We start from the raw sequence: 18,692 nt of genomic DNA on the forward strand, positions 1-18,692 counted from the left end.
ATTACTTCATGGTTGGCCCCTCCTCTTTTCAGCAAAGATAACACAGAGAGAGAGAGAGAGAGAGAGAGAGAGAGAGAGAGAGAGAGAGAGAGAGAGAGAGAGAGAGAGAGAGAGAAAGGGGCAGAGCCAAAGCTTGGGAGTGAAAGGAGAGGTAACAGGGCCAAGCAAGCAGAGCTCTGCCAACTTCAACAGAACCTTTTATGTGCAGGAGGTGTTACCAAACAAACATTCTCCATACGTTTAACACAGTCCAGGCATGAGGCAGTCTGCACTTTCTCCCAAGACAACACACACACACACAAACACTGGTCCTCTAATTGATCAGCCACTCTGAAAGTTAACATTTCTTACTAAACTATTTCAGGAACCTCCCCATTTCAAAAATGTTTTAACTAGCTGTGAGCAGCATTCAGAACCAGAGAGAATGACAGGCGTGGTGTTTAATGCGTTCGAGCTGACTACTCCTCATGTTGATTTCTGGACCCGTATTCATAAAGCATCTCATTGTAGGAGTGCTGATGTAGGATCAGGTTTTCCCTATCCATGTGATCTTATTCATTATGATTTAAAAGAAAAAACGGATCCTAGATCTGCATTCCTACTCTGAGACGCTTTATGAATACCGCCATGGTCGTCAGGACAATGCATCCCCCATATCAACCTGAAAGTCACCTCCGCCTCTCCCTGCTTCCTCCCTTATCCTGATCCTGTGTAATGGAGGCTGTGTGACGTTTATGCAAACACCTAGGCTTTTGCTCAGTGGGCTAACACTGTCTTGTGACGTGCACAAGACCTAGGTTCAAACAATCATCAGATGCCACATCCACAGCCAGTTCAGTTTTGGGTCAGGGTCACATGTCAGCCCAGCATTTACAACAATGTCTCTAGAGTTTTAAGTCAATTTCCATCACAAAAAAAATAACTGCTGTACAGTGCAGTATAACTGCAGTTCAAATGCAATACACTGCCGTTATTTTGCAGTGATTCGGCTAGTACTGCGTAAAAAATAACACCATACAATGCAGTTACTGCACTTTTACCACTTTTATTTTCAAAACTGTAAAAAAAATGTATGGTTAAAACATGAAATATTAAACACAACAAGTAAAACAAATATATTGCAGAATTGACATGAATTAAAAAATTGTTCTCTCTGAGCAGGGTGTATTCAATCAATCTTTTTCAATAGACACGTAAACTGGACACACCTACTGTACATGTGCAAGTTTTTCCTAAGCTGGTTGGGCTACATCAGTAATACAAACATACTGTGTATGCACTTGAAGGCGTTTTCTGTTTAAAAGAGTCACCACCTTTAGCCAGCGAACAACTGGACCATTCTCCCCTGTTCCTGGGCAGCTAAACTGATTTCCAATTAGTTTATTGAATGAAAAGGGGAGTAGCTCCTGATTAGTTTCCTAAATACGTGTGGATGGTACTCTCGAAACTAAACAAACAGAAATTAACTAAATCGAATAGGATACAGAAAGACAATTCATAAAAGCACCTGAACTGAGTATATCTGAACAGGCTCATTATGCTCTTTTCTTCAAAATAACACGTTAGATATACAGTAGTTATACAAATATAAACTATGTCAATATAATTCCAATAGCTCTAACTCAGGAAGTAGCCTATATACACAGGCTGAAAAACAATTAGCTCAATGGTTTTCTACCAGACAGTATAATCGTAGTGAACCGAAATACAACATAGATCCGATCAGAACGAAACACCACCCCCTCATCGCACTTCCCCTTCTCCACCTTGACTTCTATCAAGCTGTCAGAAAAACAGGTAACCTTAAGAAAAACGTGTGTTTAGAACAAACCTGTAAAATAAGTCATCAGACATAGGGCCTACTATACATTCACCACCACCGTTGCCACTCCTGTAGCTGACAGTTTACCTCGTTAGGCCTCTGACCTGCTTTTTAAAAAGTCCTCTAAGATCCAGGCTCTCTGATTAGAGTCAATGACAGAATAGAGCAAAGAAAAACAACAAAACTAATAAAGCTCAGTACGCCCTATGGGCCCTGGTCAAAAGTAATGCACTATAGGGAAGAGGATGCCATTTGGGATGCGGAGCATAGCTCATAATACGTTTGTTCACATTTGGCAATAATGCCCTATTTCATAGTTATGTGGTATCTTCAGCCACTTTTGAAACTAATGCGAACACTTTTGACCAAAACCCTATGGACACTGGTCAAAAGTAGTGCACTATAAAGGGAATAGGGAGCCATTTGGGATGCAGATAAGACACCTGTTCACACTTTTCTGTTGGCCCAACAAGCTGAGAGGTGTGTTGAGTTCAAACATTTGAAGTATACTTTCCCATATCCAATACCTGTAATGCCTTTTTGCATAGTTCTATATTTAGAGGACAGCTGAATGCATGGCTGCCCAACTTTGTTCCTGGAGTGCTACCCTACTGTAAAATGTAGGCCTATTGAACAGTGGCCTAATGTTTCGCTGAAAAAAAAAATGTCAAACAATATCCAAAATGTACACCTTGCGCATGCTTTTGCGAAAAACAAATCAAATAATAAATCCCACATGCTTTTGTGAAAATGCACTGTACAATTAGGCTACTTTGCCATTTAATTTATTAAACAATTACATTTTGAGGCTATAATGGCCTACTTTGACTTCCTTTCTTTTGCAGCATTGTTGAGAAACAGAATAGCGTCCAATGTGCCAGGTTTCAGTCGGTGCACATATAGTTAGGCCCGAAAGCTTAGGCTTACGCACTAATGGCAGATAAAAAACCTCAATGTAGCCTATAGATATGACTTAGAATTATACATTTATGGATTTTTTCGGCATTGTTTTCTCTTTATTCAACCCGCTCACAACAAGGATATAACCGCACCCTGGAGAACATGGGTTATGAGTCAAACCAATCACTAAAACACACACATACCCACCCACGCACGCACGCACGCACACACACACACACACACACACACACACACACACACACACAAACACACACACACACACACACACACACACACACACACACACACACACACACACACACACACACACACACACACACACACACACGCGCAGCAGCAGCAGCAGCAGCAGAACTCCCACTGATCTCTATCTGTGTGCAAGTGCCTCTGTTTTTCTACTGTCCACTAACTTTCCACAAATACTCCTGTTAAGGTTATTACATTTCGGTATCTATCGCTGGTATTTTAAACATTACAAGACTGATACAAACACTGTATCTCAAAGAAATATTGTCCCCTATCTTGTTTATTCTACCCCGTGTCAATGTTTGTATTTTCAAATAAGCAGGAAGCTTTAGGAACGGCACACAGTTAGTTACCTCCTGGGGCCAGGCAGTGTGATAACCACAACACTGACATGTTTACAGTAAAGACCTGTTAGGACACTCCTTCTGAAATCCAAACTTCATCCCAAATGGTACCCTATTCCCTATTGTAATTATTTTCACCTCTATGGCCGATTTATTGCCTACCTCCCTACTCTTCTACATTTGCACACACTGTACATATATTTTTCATTTTTTCTTTTCTTTTGTGTTATTGACTGTACGTTTGTTTACGTGTAACTCTGTGTTGTTGTTTTTGTCGCACTGCTTGGCTTTATCTTGGCCAGGTCGCAGTTGTAAATGAGAACTTGTTCTCAACTGGCCTACCTGGTTAAATAAAGGTGAAATAAAATAAAATAAATACAGTAATTTCAGGGCTGTAGCTACATATGAGGACACCGAGGTCCGGACCCAAAGGGGCCCCATTTGATTTTGTTAGTCACTCTCACTCAGATATCATTGACATGACAAGGCTTGGCACAACTGCAGGACATTTGTTTTAAAACTACAAAAATGTATCTCTCCACCCCATTGCATAAAGTGTAGAATTGCAGGAAATTTGCTGTAAAACTGCACAAAAAAATGACCCTTAAAGCAAACATTTGTTTTCCGTTTGCTAATACAATTTTTTTTCTGCCAACAGATCGCTCTGTACGTATTAAATTATCGTTTTTAATCCCGGTGCTGAGTTAATGTGGGAATGTGTAGCGGGTAATTGTATAGCGAATATGCTAAGTGCTTGTAGATCGAGTGAGGTGAATGAAGCTACAGCAACCAATGTGATAATGGCTGGTGTCATTTTTGATTGTTTTTGCTGCTCTCCAAATATAATTTTTGACTTTTTAAATTGTATAGAATGCAGTAAATGAGCTTAAACTTTCTTAAAATGTATTGGGTGAACATGTTGAGATAAAATGACGAGAGCAGCGATCGAGAGAGGCCTCAACTAGTGAAACATTTGTCAATTGGCCTGTATTAGCAAAAGGTAAACAAATGTTCCGGGTAGTTTGCGAGAATAATATTGAAGAATTCACTGAAACGGTAACTGAGTTGACCAGGAAGTGTATAGGAGATGTTGTACCCACTGTGACTATTAAAACCTACCCTGACCAGAAACCGTGGATAGATGGCAGCATTCGCACAAAACTGAAAGCATGAGCCACCGCACTGAAACATGGCAAGATGACTTGGAATATGGAAGAATACAAAAAGAGTAGTCGTCCCCTCCGCAAGGCAATCAAACAGGCAAAACGTCAGTATGGAGACAAAGTGGTGTCGCAATTCAACGGCTCAGACACGAGACGTATGTGGCTGGGTCTACAGACAATCACAGACAATAAAAGGAAAACCAGCCACGTCGCAAACACCGATGTCTTGCTTCCAGACAAGCTTAACACGTTCTTAGCCCGCTTTGAGGATAACACAATGCCATCGATGCGGCCCGCTACCAAGGACTGTGGGCTCTCCTTCTCCGTGGCCAATGTGAGTAAGACATTTAAACGTGTTAACCCTCGCAAGACTGCCGGACTAGACGGCATCCCTAGCCGCGTCTTCAGAGCATGTGCAGACCAGCTGGCTGGTGTGTTAACAGACATATTCAATCTCTCCCTGTCCCAGTTTGCTGTCCCCACATGCTTCAAGATGTCCACCATTGTTCCTGTACCTAAGAATGCAAAGGTAACTGAACTAATTGACTATCCCCCAGTAGCACTCACCTCTGTCATCGTTAAGTGCTTTGAGAGACTAGTCAAGGATCATATCACCTCCATCTTACCTGTCACCCTAGACCTTCTTCAATTTGCTTACCGCCTCAATAGGTCCACAGATGATGCAATTGCCATCCCACTTCACAATCCCATCTGGACAAGAGGAATACCTTTGTAAGAATGCTGTTCATTGACTACAGCTCAGCATTCAACATCATAGTACCCTCCAAGCTCATCATTAAATTTGAGGCCCTGGGTCTGAACCCCGCCCTGTGCAATTGGGTCCTGGACTTCCTGACAGGCCACCCCCAGGTGGTGAAGGTAGGAAACAACACCTCCACTTCGCTGATCCTGTACTCCCTGTTCACCCATGACTGAGTGGCCAAGCACGTCTCCAACTCAATCATCAAGTCTGCAGACAACACAACAGTAGTAGGCTTGATTACCACCAATGACGAGACAGCCTACAGGGAGGAGGTGAGGGCTCTAGGAGTGTGGTGCCAGGAAAATAACCTCTCACTCAACGTCAACAAAGCAAAGGAGATGATCGTAGACTTCAGGAACCAGCAGAGGGAGAACCCCCCTATCCACATCGACGGGACAGCAGTGGAGAAGGTGGAACATTTTAAGTTCCTCGGCATACACATCACTGACAAACTGAAATGGTCCACCCACACAGACAGAGTGGTGAAGAAGGCGCAACAGGAGGCTGAATAAATGTGCCTTGTCACCTAAAACCCTCACAAACTTTTACAGATGCACAATTGAGAGCATCCTGTCAGGCTGTATCTCCGCCTGGTACGGCAAGTGCATCGCCCACAACCACAGGGCTCCCCAGAGGGTGGTGAGGTCCGCACAATGCATCACCGGGGGAAAACTACCTGCCCTCCAGGACACCTACAGCACTCGATGTTTCAGGAAGGCCAATAAAATCAAGGACAACAACCACCCAAGCCTCTGTCTTTTCACCCCGCTATCATCCAGAAGGCAAGGTCAGTACTGGTGCATCAAAGCTGGGACACAGAGCCTGAAAAACAGTTTCTATCTCAAGGCCATCAGACTGTTAAATCGCCATCACCAGCATAGAGAGGCTGCTGCCTATATTCACAGACTTGAAATCATTCTCCACCTTAACTTAAGAGAGTCATAGTTGCTCTCGCCGTAACCTGCGCGTCGCTGATATTTACATATTGATATGAGGAGCACAGCACCGCGACAGGAGTTCCGCCGGTTGGATTTCTTCATTAATAAATAGAACACTTTAATAATGCAACTTTAATAATGTTTACATATCTTGCATTACTCATCTCATATGTATATACTGTATTCTATACTATTCTACTGTAGCTTAGTCTCTGCCTCTCTGACTTTGCTCATCCACATATTCATATATTCTTAATTCCATTCTTTACTTAGATTTGTGTGTATTGGGTATATGTTGTGAAATTGTTAGATATTACTTGTTAGATATTGCTGCACTGTTGAAACTAGAAGCACAAGCATTTCGCTACACCCGCAATAACATCTGCTAAATACGTGTATGTGACCAATAAAATTTGGTTTAATATATGGTCCTTCAAGGAACCAACTAGGGACCCAGGTAAGCCAAAATGTAAAATTATTTGAGTAGAGCCTGTGGTCAAGCGGCAATGTTCCAGCGGTAATGCTCACACATAGTCATATACTACTCCCCACCGTAGACTGTGGTTCAATCCCCATGTTTACCCTTCCTACTCTACTCCCACTTGCCTGTCTCCCCCTCTGTTACTAACTGTCTGTGTAGGAAAAAAATGCAGTTTGCTTCAGGCATTCTGGAAAACAACCATCCAAATGGTTTAGGCTATAATTTAGATATTATTAAGAAAACAACAGAAATATGGCATGTGGCATGATGTCAACCTGAACTGTATCCTGAAGGTAGGTTTTGATATATCACTCACAACACATTGCTGTGAGTTACACTACCGGTCAAAAGTTTTAGTACACCTACAGTAAGCCTACAGTAAGGGTTTTTCTTTATTTTTACTATTTTCTACATTGTAGAATAATAGTGAAGATGTCAGAACTATGAAATAAAACATATGGAATCATGTAGTAACCAAAAAAGTGTATAACAACTCAAAATATATTTTACATTTGAGATTCTTAAAATAGCCACCCTTTGCCTTGATGACAGCTTTGCAGACTCTTGTCATTCTCTCTTCCAGCTTCATGAGGTAGTCACCTGGAATGCATTAGTGTAGGTACCTTAATTGGTTTTGAACAGAGTGATTACTGAAGTAAGTTCTGTTGACATAAATGCAGTGAGTTCTGTTGACTGGTTCTGCTGACTTAAGCCTAAAACCAGTACAACCTCTACCATCAAGTCATGTAAATGTAGAGTATGCATTCTGCTATGGTGCTAGAGCGCCCTCAACTGTCAAACAAGTGGAGAGGAAAAAAGCTCCAATGAACGCTGTTTTGTCATCATGGCCACATTGCTGTTTGCATAACATCAATAGAAATACTGTAAAAATGACTATTTTTGATTCTGAATGAATTTTTTTTTGTATGTTTAATATTTAATAATTTTAGCCCTCCGAATTCATATTCATTATATAAATGGTAACAAGATCTTATCTTGGATGTAATTCTTTCCTGGGCACTGCTCAACAATGCAGAAAGCAACTGTCACGTCCTGACCAGTGAAAAGGGGTCATTTGCATAGTAGAATGGTCAGGACGTGGCAGGGAAGTTGTTTTGTGTGTTTTGGGGTTTGTTTGTTTCTAGGGGAATTTGTTCTAGTTTTCTGTTTCTATGTTTCGTTTTCCATGTTTGGCCGAGTATGGTTTCCAATCAGAGGCAGGTGTCTTTCGTTGTCTCTGATTGGAAGCCATTCCTAGGCAGCCTGGTTCCTTTGGGTTTTGTGGGTGGTTATTTTCCGTTTAGTTGTTTTACCTGACGGAACTGTTGGTCGTTTGTTATTTTGTAAGTGTATTCATTAAAGTATCAAGAATGAGCACTATACACGCTGCGCCTTTGTCTAATCCTTTCGACGCCTGTGACAGCAACCTTCTTATCAGAACCGTCCATGGATATTACCTCTGTCATGGGAACATCATCGCCAAACAGGCACAGGTACGGGTTGGCAAATAACTCACAAGGTATACTGTACAATCTCTGTCTAGAAGCTGGGCTAGGCAAGAACAGTATGCTCTCTATCCAACACTGTGCATCCCACTCATGCAGCTTATGTAAAATCCTTACTCTGCATTCAGCATGACGCAACAGAAACCGGGATTCCTTGGACCAGGCAATGTTTTTCCACTCCTCAATAGTCCAGTGTTGATTGCGTGTCTACTGGAGCCTCTTCTTCTTGTTTTTAGCTGATGGGAGTGGAACGTAGTGTGGTCGTCTGCTGCAATAGCCCATCAGTGACAAGGGCCGACGAGTTGTGCATTCCGAGATGCCATTCTGCACACCCCCGTTGTACTGCGCCATTATTTGGCTGTTTGTGGCCCACCTATTAGCTTGCGCGATTCTTGCCATGTTACTTCAAGCTCTCTAATCAATGAGCTGTTTTCGCCCACAAGTATAACGTTGACTGGATGTTGTTGTTTTTTTCACATCCTTTTCAGGAAAATCCAAGACACTGTTGTGTGTGAAAAGCCCAGGAGGCCAGCCGTTTATGAGATACTGGAACTGATCACTGAGTGTACAGTGCATTCGGAAAGTATTCAGACCCTTTCCCTTTTCCACATATTGTTACGTTACAGCCTTATTCTAAAATTGCATTAAAAAAAACGTTTTCCTCATTAATCTACAAAAAATACCCCATAATGACAAAGCAAAAAGTGTTTTTTAGAAAATGTTGCAAATATATAAAAAATTAAAAACTGAAATACCTTATTTACATAAGTATTCAGACCCTTTACTATGAGACTTGAAATTGAGCTCAGGTGCATCCTGTTTCCATTGATCATCCTTGAGATGTTTCTACAACTTGATTGGAGTCCACGTGTGGTACAGAGAAGGACAACCATCTCTGTGGCACTCCACCAATTAGGCCTTTATCGTAGAGTGGCCAGACGGAAGCCACTCCTCAGTAAAAGCACATGAAAGCCTGCTTGGAGTTGGCACCTAAAGGACTCTCAGACCATGAGAAACAAGATTATCTGGTCCCCAAAACAACACAGGAGTGGCTACGAGACAAGTCTCTAAATGTCCTTGAATGGCCCAGTCAGAGCCCGGACTAAACAAAATCGAACATCTCTGGAGAGACCTGAAAATAGCTGTGCAGCGACTCTCCCCATCCAACCTGACAGAGCTTGAGACGATCTGCAGAGAAGAATGGGAAAAACTCCCCAAATACAGGTGTGCCAAGCTTGTAGCGTCATACCCAAGAAAACTCAAGGCTGTAATTGCTGCCAAAGGTTCTTCAACAAAGCACTGAGTAAAGGGCCTGAATACATATGTAAATTAGATATTTACGTTTTTTATTTGTAATATATTTGCAAACATTAAAAAAAAAACTGTTTTTGCTTTGTCATTATGGGGTATTGTGTGAAAATGGAGGGGGGAAAAAAACGATTTAATCAATTTTAGAATAAGGCTGTAACATAACAAAATGTGGAAAAAGTCAAGGGGTCTGAATAGTTTCCAAATGCACTGTATATACTGTATGTCACTAGTGACCCATGACCCAAATTGTAGTGCTCTCTAGTGTACAAATTAAGTGTAATATATAATGCCAGACAGACAACACAACAATTTCTCTCTGACAGAGTGGCTCTAACAGAATGGCAAAACAGAGCATGCTTCAGTATGGTCAGCGAAACCAACTCCTTCAGACACATAAAGCCCTGTTCAAGCTGTTTCCATGGAGAGCAGCTGTAGCACAAGCAGCTAGCCTGGTGAATAATTGATATCGAGCTAATGTTAGTACAAGCTCATATAAGGTCAACTACAGTGAGGGAAAAAAGTATTTGATCTCCTGCTGATTTTGTACGTTTGCCCACTGACAAAGAAATGATCAGTCTATAATTTTAATGGTAGGTTTATTTGAGATCTTGCATGGAGCCCCAGGCCGAGGGAGATTGACAGTTCTTTTGTGTTTCTTCCATTTGCGAATAATCGCACCAACTGTTGTCACCTTCTCACCAAGCTGCTTGGCGATGGTCTTGTAGCCCATTCCAGCCTTGTGTAGGTCTACAATCTTGTCCCTCACATCCTTGGAGAGCTCTTTGGTCTTGGCCATGGTGGAGAGTTTGGAATCTGATTGATTGATTGCTTCTGTGGACAGGTATCTTTTATACAGGTAACGAGATGAGATTAGGAGCACACTCTTAAAGGGAGTGCTCCTAATCTCAGCTTGTTACCTGTATAAAAGACACCATAGACCTACCTGGGAGCCAGAAATCTTTCTGATTGAGAGGGGTCAAATACTTATTTCCCTCATTAAAATGCAAATCAATTTATAACATTTTTGACATGCGTTTTTCTTTATTTTTTGTTGTTGTTATTCTACCATTAAAATTATAGACGCATAATTTCTTTGTCAGTGGGCAAACATACAAAATCAGCAGGGGATCAAATACTTTTTTCCCTCACTGTAACTTTACGGAGAATGGTGTGGCAAACTAAAAACATCCAGTCAGCGCAAAGCAGTCGACAAAATGATACACTAACTGTCCTATTGTAATCCCATTTGAAATATCAAGTTTGTCATTAGATACCATTGGGTAAAGTTAATGAGACTAACATGTTTAATATACGCCATTTAGAAGACACTTTAATGTATTTCAAAGTGACTTATAGTGAGTGTGTAGATTTTGTGTGCATATATTTTGAGTATGTATTTGTGATCCCTGTGGGAAATCCCCACAACTAGTCCTACACAGTCTTACCAACTGAGCCACACAGGACCATGACTGGACTCCTACTGGATGTAGAATGTCTTGGTTAATCTGTTGCTCCTGAGTCTCTCTCTTACAGTGGTTTTTCAAAGGAGGACTTGGGGAATGTGATGCATGCAAGAAAGACAGACATTCCATGATGACAAGCTAATAGGCAGCGGCTCATCAAGACTCTCGTTTTACCTGCCCTCAATGGTAAACCATGACCTTATGAACTCACATGCCATCTAGAAATGGAGTAGGTTGAAGTTGCCCCTAGATGCTGATCTTGAGTCAGTTTAGCGTTTCCCGCACCAATGCTTAAGGTTAGGATGGGGCTCTAGAAACATCCATTCCCTCCTCCCACCGGCCTACCTGCTCTCCAAAGCACACACCAACAGCACTAGTATCATGAATGAATGAACGAGTGAATGAATGAACGAGTGAATGAATGAACGAGTGAATGAATGAACTAACGAACAAATGAACGGACTGACAACTAACTGACTGACTGACAGTATGACTGACTGACAGTATGACTGATTGGACTGTTATTCCTGCTTATATACAGTATACTTGTTATACATAGTTAAACAAAGGTTACATTTAAAAAAATTAAATACTTCACAGTAGCATTTACATTCCTAACATGATAGCCTTGCTACTAGGCTACAAGGAAAACCAATAACTTATTAAACAAATATTTGGCACAGCTGATCACTGAAACAGGCCTTACCCAAGATGAAGCAAGTAATTATTAAACAGATTGTTCCCTACTCCCTGGCAATGTTCTCTCTCAGCAGGGTTATCAGACAATAGTACCATTCACTGGCTGCATAGAGGCCCTCACAGCACACCTGTCCCGATGCTACCTATCTATTATCAGCCAGGGGCTTCACACACTAGACACTATGGCTGCATCTCAATAGTGTCGGTGGCTTCCTCTCCTAATCTCCTTTCCTTTATTAATGTGAAAACACAAGATCTTTATCTACAGTACCAGTCACTAGTTTAAGTGAGGGGTGGTAGGGTTAGAAAGTAATTAAGGAAAATACATTTAAAAAAAGATGTGTGTATATATATATATATATATATATATGTATTTATATGCATGTATGTATGTATGTATGTGTATATGTATGTATTTATGTGTGTATGTATGTATTTATATGTGTATGTATGTACACTACCGATCAAAGAAATTACTTGTGTCATGCACCAAGTAGATGTCCTTACCGACTTGCCAAAACTTTAGTTTGTTAACAAGAAATTTGTGGAGTGGTTGAAAAATGAGTTTTAATGACTCCAACCTAAGTGTATGTAAACTTCCGATTTTAACTGTAGTAACAAAAAAGTGTTAAACAAATCAAAATATATTTTAGATTTTTCAAAGTAGCCAGCCGCCTTTGCCTTGATGACAGCTTTGCACACTCTTGGTATTATCTCAACCAGCTTCATGAGGAATGCTTTTTCAACAGTCTTGAAGGAGTTCCCACATATGCTGAGCACTTGTTACCTGCTTTTCCTTCACTCTGCAGTCCGACTCATCCCAAACCATCTCAATTGGGTTGAGGTCGGGTGATTGTGGAGGCCAGGTCATCTGATGTAGCACTCCATCACTCTCCTTGGTCAAATAGCCCTTACACAGCCTGGAGGTGTGTTTTGGGTCATTGTCCTGTTGAAAAATAAATGATAGTCCCACTAAGCCGAAACCAGATGTGATGGCGTATCGCTGCAGAATTCTATGGTAGCCAAGCTACCATCACACCTCCTCCTCCATGCTTCACGGTGGGAACCACACATGCGGAGATCATCCGTTCACCTACTCTGCGTCTCGCAAAGACAGGGCGTTTGGAACGAAAAATCTCAAATTTGGACTCAAAGGGCCCAAAGGACAGATTTCCAATGGTCTAATGTCCATTGCCCGTGTTTCTTGGCCCAAGCAAGTCTCTTCTTATTATTGGTGTCCTTTAGTACTGTTTTCTTTTCAGCAATTCGACCATGAAGGCCTGATTCACGCAGTCTTCTTTTGTTGAGATGTGTCTGTTACTTGAACTCTGTGAAGCATTTATTTGAGCTGCAATTTCTGAGGCTGGTAACTCTAATAAACGTATCCTCTGCAGCAGAGGTAACTCTAGGTCTTCCATTCCTGTGTCAGTCCTCATGAGAGCCAGTTTCATCATAGTGCTTGATGGTTTTTGTGAGTCCACTTCTAGAAACTTTCAAAGTTCTTGAAATGTTCCGCATTGACTGACATTCATGTCTTAAAGTAATGATGGGCTGTCATTTCTCTTTGCTTATTTGAGCTGTTCTTGCCATAATATGGACTTGGTCTTTTACCATATAGGGCTATCTTCTGTATCCTACTCCTACCTTATCACAACACAACTGATTGGCTCAAACGCATTAAGAAAGAAAGAAATTACACAAATTACACCTGTTAATTGAAATGCATTCCAGGTGACTACCTCATGAAGCATGCCAAGAGTGTGCAAAGCTGTCAGTAAAAATAAAGAAAAACCCTTGAATGAGTAGGTGTGTTGAAACTTTTGACTGGTACTGTAAATATGTTTGAAGCCTACCAAGAGGACCTTGCTCTCACCTGTCCAGAACATTTACATCAGTGCAGGAAAGAAGACAAGGAGATGAGGAAGCAACTTTAGACTATTGAGATGCTGCCATCAAAGGATACGTACAGAGGAATCTAATTGAAATTATTGAGGAGAGGAAGCCACTTTAGGCAGTTGAGATGACAAAACATAATCTCAGCCCTCGCCACCGAGCAGCACGATCGGCATATCGAGTTACAGTCAGGTCACTGTTTTGGTTTGTATTGAGTATTTATATGGTTAAGAAGCACTCACTAGCTGTGTTCGAATACTCATACTAACCGCACTATTTGTGACGTAAATTGAGTATGTAGTATGCTTATTAACCATAGTGTGGATATAGTTAGTATGCCAAAAGTTCCCGGATGTCGTGCTACATTCGACAAAATACGAAGTATACAAGCAATGGACAATATTTCCGTACCTTTAGGGCCCATAATGCAATTCTTCAGAAAATGGGTGTGGCTTCACAACATTTTCAGATTTGAAGAAAATGCTGGAAAATATGAAGCTGAAGTCCGACGAGAGCGTATACAAATTTGTTGCTTTAACTAATTAGGTAAAATGTTAAGAAAATGTTGAGCAAAGTAATTAAGTAATGACTTTTCAAATAATTACGTTACAGATTATGTTGGCTGACAATTTGTTAGCTACGCTATTCTTACAAACCGCATAGCATATCATTACAGGAGTTTGTACCGGGTATGTTAGCTACCTACTGTAACGTTAGTTGGCTACTAATACATCAAACATGCCAGTATATTTACTTTATGCAATCTAACTAACTACCCAATGTTTATTGACATGATTGTTCACGTCATTCATAGCTTAGCTAAGTAGTGTAGTGATTAGGGTGTGTTTATAAATTCACTGACTATTTACACCAATTTCAGAGCACTCTCGTCTGACTGAGCAAGTGCTCCCGAATAAACTGATGAATTTACGATCGCTCAACACCCGTTGAATGTGGCCAGTGAAGTAAACGTTGGCAAAAAAGCGTAATTCAATTGTTACCAGCAGCAGAGTCATCAACACTCTGGATAACATAAATACTGCCTAACCAGCTCTGCTAGGGTAAGTAAAATGTTCAGAGTGAGGTGTTCTCTCATTTGCTCATATGTGTCTGGAAGTAGCTAGCCAGTTAGTTTGGGTGCTTGACTGCTGTTGTGAGGTAAAAACGCTCAGATCAACCCTAATCCTCGTCATGAGCGTCCAGTGTGGGCTCTGAATGCTCCGAGAGCGAAACGCTCTGAATTTACGAACGCCCAGAGTGCACTCTGAGCCCTCTCTGGCACTCCAGAGTGACTTTACAAACGCACCCGAAGTCTAGCTAGTAATTTGTTATGCTAACAAGCTAGCAAGAGGTTGCATAGAAACAGCATCAACTTCCGGTAGACAGGCGAAGCGCTAGTATGCTCATCTGAAAGGATACTGTTCGTTTACAGTATACTAAAATGAACTAATAGTATATAGTATGTAGTATATACTCATTAAGAATGTAGTATACAGTGTGTTAGTATGGGTATTCGAACACAGCTACTGTCTTCCATTTTGAAAAGGAAAGAGAAATCATCTGTTGGCTTAAATTGGACAGTCGACCTACGGACACCAGTGGGCGACAGCCATATCAAGTGACACCAAAGGTCATTATGGATTGAATAGGTTTTAATCAGAGGCTCTGAACAATATAGCACACTATTTATTTCACCCTTTTTTACAGGGAAGGGCTTGAGGGTATTTTGGCAAGGTAGTCAATGGCCCTGTCCATAAACACTCCCTAGCCCCTACCCCCTAGACACTTCTGTAGATTTAGGAGAACTGGATACAGTATGTGTAAGCAACATGGCTAATATTCCATACAGCCTGCCAAATGGAAAGGAGGGTCTCCTACTTTATTTCTTATACATATGCAATATTTTAAGATGTACACAAGGCTGTAGGGGGCATGGGCTACGGTGTTGTTTCTTCTCATGGTCTAAAAGACAGTTTCAACCACCAACTGAAGTTTCCTAAATGGATCAGGATATGAATTATGCAAACATCTTATCATAAAACTACATTTAAAAATGTGTGTGTTCATATTTCAAGACATCAAAATAGGTTACACCATGCCAGTTCTTAAATAAAGAAAGTAAAATGTGAGAATTTGAACGTCTTGCTGCTGGATGGAAAGCATTACCCACTGGGCACAAACGTTAGTTCCACGTCTAGTTTTGATTTACATTTGGTTGAGTTGTCAACTATTGTGAATTGAACATGAAGTAATAATAAATTAATAAGCTGTCATTGGATTTAGGTTCAAAGTTGGGTGAAAAAAATACATTGATGACATTTTGCAAATCCAATCAGTTTTCCACATTGATTTAACATCATCACATAGATCTTTTTTTGTTTTTTAAAATGATCTGGAAACAATTGATTCAACCAGTTTTTTCCAGCCTTTTTGTTTTCAAAATAATAATAATGAATAGGCTGTCAGTTCATGAAACCATTGTGGTTGTGTGTGTGTGTGTGGTTGTGTGTGTGTGTGTGGTTGTGTGTGTGTGTGTGTGTGTCTGTGTGTGTGTGTGTGTGTGTGTGTGTGTGTGTGTGTGTGTGTGTGTGTGTGTGTGTGTGTGTGTGTGTGTGTGTGTGTGTGTGTGTGTGTGTGCGAAAGATATAGCCTACATTGTAGTCAATGCACCTACTTTAAGTTAAAAAGTTGATTGTAATCAAAAAATATAACCTATTATAAACCGGGTCGTTTGGCTCCTGGATGCTGATTGGCTGAAAGCCGTGGTATATCAGAAAATATACCAAGGCTATGAAGCAAAATTACTTGTTTACTGCTCTAAGTACGTCGATAACCTGTTTATTATAGCAATAAGGCACCTCAGGGGTTTGTGGTATATGGCAAATATACCACATCTAAGGGCTGTTTCCAGGCATTCAGCATTGCATCGTGCATAACAGCTCTTAGGTTAAAACCTCTACAGGAACAGTGTCCCCCCCATGGGACAGTTAAACTAACATAGACTAATGTGATTAGCATGAAATTGTAAGTAACATGACATTTCCCAGGATATTGATATTAAATTCTTGTTAATCTAACTGCACTGTCCAATTTACAGTAGCTATTAAAGTGAAATAATACCATGCTATTGTTTGAGGAGTGCACACAATTATGAACTTGAAAATGTATTAATAAACCGAATAGGTACATTTGGGCAGTCTTGATACAACATTTTGAACAGATCAGTCTAAAAACTTTGCACATACACTACTGCCATCTAGTGGCCTAAATCTAAATTGCGCCTGGGCTGGAATAATACATTAAGGCCTTTCTTTTGCATTTCAAAGATGGTACAATACAACAACAAAAAAGCATCTTTTACCAGATCTAATGTCTTATATTCTTCTACATTCATTTCACATTTCTACAAACTTCAAAGTATTTCCTTTCAAATGGTATCAAGAATATGCATATCCTTTCTTCAGGTCCTGAGCTACAGGCAGTTAGATTTGGGTATGTCATTTTAGGTGAAAATTGGAAAAAAGGGTTGTATCCTTACATTAAGGGCCCTACACACCCTATGCAAACAGAGCGTCATATACGGTCCGTTCCAACATTTTTGCCTAACAAAAGTATGTGGAACTACATAACAAATTATGCTGCGTTTGAGTAGTTTGGGTAAAGAGTGTAGCGGCCTACACGGACCATCTCTGTTTGCATAGAGTGTGAAGAGTGCTTTAACTGTGGTATATTGGCCATACCACACCCCCAGCCTTACTGCTTATTTGATGTCAAATATTTTAAGGACTAGGCCTACAACTAAGGGCTTTGTAATTTGTAAAAGCATAAAACAAATTTTGTTGCCACATGCAAATAGATTCTTAAATAAATAATCAAAATAGGTTGTCTTTTGAAGAGGAATAGCAAGTAATAGCATCCTTATTGATGGCATATACTGTACTGCAGACTATGTCAACCAGCCCTACTACAATCATGGCAAAGAATATCCTAACCTAAATACCCCAACCCTCCCCCGAAAGCAACATTGTTGGAGCACGTTGAAAGAAAACCATACACCCACGCGCTTGCTGTTTAAAAGTCATTGCCAACATCGCCCACTTCAAGCATTTGCTTCAAATGGGTTAAAATAATGTGTTATGCGCAATGACAAATTAATAATGCAAGCATTTCGACATAACCAATATCATCTCATCCCCATTAGACAAACTTCTACTCAAAGGTTTTTTCTGTTGGTTATCATATCGATAAAGTACAATAAACTAAGTACTTATGTAATCTTGTGTTCTGCAGGAGCTTGAATAATTTATGTTGTGACTATTTCCATGCGGTATCATATGACTGACTGTATAAAGCAGGGGTAAGTAACTAGATTTTTGTCGGAGCGAATGTTCGGGGCAAGTAAGCCCAAAAAGAGATTGTATTTAAAAATAAGAACCATTTCATACCTTGATTACATTGAGACAAAGTCACATCCCACTGGGCACACACTGCTTGAATCAACGTTGTTTCCGCATCATTTCAATGAAATTACATTAAACCTACGTTGAATAGGCATTGAACTGACGTCTGTGCCCATGGGATGTCTATTTTTTATTTGTGGGAATACTTGAATACAGATTTCCTAAATTAAACACATTTTTGCAGAATTCCTAGCGATTTTAGTATTTTTTACCCAAAAAATATCCTTAAAAAACTATGGTCTAAAGGATAATGTCATAGATAAAGAAATGTGCTTATGAAAGAATGTTAAATACCTGTAACTGTTTCAGGTGCTCATTGGTTCTGTTCTTAGTCCATCTCCTTGCCAAATATGTTGTCGAAGTTCTTGCCTCAGTCAGTGGTCCCTAAAACTGCACTTGCTCTCTCGCTCTCTCCCTCTCGCTCTCTCTCTCTCTCTCTCTCTCTCTCAGATGCCTTCTCCATCAACACTGCTCCCTGCACTATTAAAGCACAGAGGCAGGTTCCGCCCCTAGCAACCACAGACTCATCCAGAGAAGTGATGATGAATAATGAATAGCAGAAGTTTGTTTCTGGAGAATATAATATTATAGAATAGAATAGAGCAGTCGCCGTCGGTCTCCTGTATGGAGTGCCGTTTTTAAGGGGTCAAGTGCCTTGCTCAAGGGCACAATGGCAGGATAGG

At 40.6% G+C, this 18,692-nt stretch overlaps 1 protein-coding gene across 1 annotated transcript in view; it reads right to left on the bottom strand.

Moving 5' to 3' along the window:
- The window catches only part of LOC115162863 (protein furry homolog), a 273,622-nt gene extending 255,160 nt beyond the window's left edge, over nt 1-18,462 (bottom strand). The window contains exon 1 of the mRNA XM_029714322.1: nt 18,304-18,462. The gene's annotated coding sequence lies outside the window, so the exon portion shown is untranslated. The remainder of the gene's footprint in view (nt 1-18,303) is intronic.
- Between the last annotated feature and the right edge of the window lie 230 nt (nt 18,463-18,692).

This window comes from Salmo trutta, chromosome 26 (genome assembly GCF_901001165.1).
Source record: "Salmo trutta chromosome 26, fSalTru1.1, whole genome shotgun sequence".
Classification (NCBI taxonomy): Eukaryota; Metazoa; Chordata; class Actinopteri; order Salmoniformes; family Salmonidae; genus Salmo; species Salmo trutta.